Source organism: Asparagus officinalis, chromosome 9, assembly GCF_001876935.1.
Source record: "Asparagus officinalis chromosome 9, Aspof.V1, whole genome shotgun sequence".
Lineage (NCBI taxonomy): Eukaryota > Viridiplantae > Streptophyta > Magnoliopsida > Asparagales > Asparagaceae > Asparagus > Asparagus officinalis.
This window is the reverse complement of record NC_033802.1, coordinates 58,236,590-58,237,693: the sequence shown is the minus strand read 5'-3', so window position 1 is coordinate 58,237,693 and position 1,104 is coordinate 58,236,590.

Here is a 1,104-nt window from a genome sequence, read left to right as displayed (position 1 = left end):
ATCCTCTATTGAGACCATTGTTGCTTTCAAACAAAACATAACAACAAACTCATATCCTTAACAACCAGTTTCCAACATTGAATTCCAACAACAAACTCATATCCTTAACAACCAGTTTCCAACATTGAATTCCAACAAGGGTTCCGAAAAACTTACGATCCCTTTTGCTGCTCGCATGGAACTTTGATTGGGTCGAATACGCTGCACAATTGGTTCTCATCGAAGCGAGCTTTAATGTAGTTGAAGGGTTTCACAATATTGAGCACAGGCTCCCAATATCTAGATCTCTCCTTCAAGGAGTCGTAATGCCTGACAATATCATTTTCGACATCAAACTCTAGTAGATGCCAATGATCCCCTTGGACAATGGGAACTACAAGGTTAGTACACCCGACATCGACCAAGTGTTTGATGTAGATATGATATAGTTCTTGATAATCTGGTATCGCCATATGTATCTGGTGCTGCAATAAAGAATTAACCCAATCAAGCTCCTTTTAACATAGATTATGTGCTGATAGGTAGGAGTACGTCACGCCAGACATAAACTTGCACTAAACCAAACAGGGACCACCCTAAATTTTATACTGGACGATTCACGAACTAAATCAAGCAGCGTATCAACAAGCTATAATAAGTTGACAACAAGTAATTAATAATAGTATTGTTAAATATGCTAATCAATAATTACCAATCGAAAATCTTACTGCATCATCCAATCGCCCACCGCGTAATATATTGAGGATCTCAAGCCGAGTAATAGACCCCGCTGATCCGGTGTACGCTTTAATAAAACTACAAACAGGGACAAAACAAAAATTATTGTTAGAAACTAATAATTAACAGTAAGAACAAACCAGTAAATTTAACAACAGTCCCGTAACTTTAACAATAAATCAATAACCATAACAAAAAAAAACCATAACAATAACAACAAACCCATAACCTTAACATCAAACCCGTAGCCTTAATAACAAACACGTAACCTTAACAACAAATCAATAACTATAACAAAAAACCCGTAACCTAAACAACAAATTGTTAGCCCTTATGTTTTGATGATGTTCTTACAACCACCATTATCGGTACTAATGGCTTATTGAG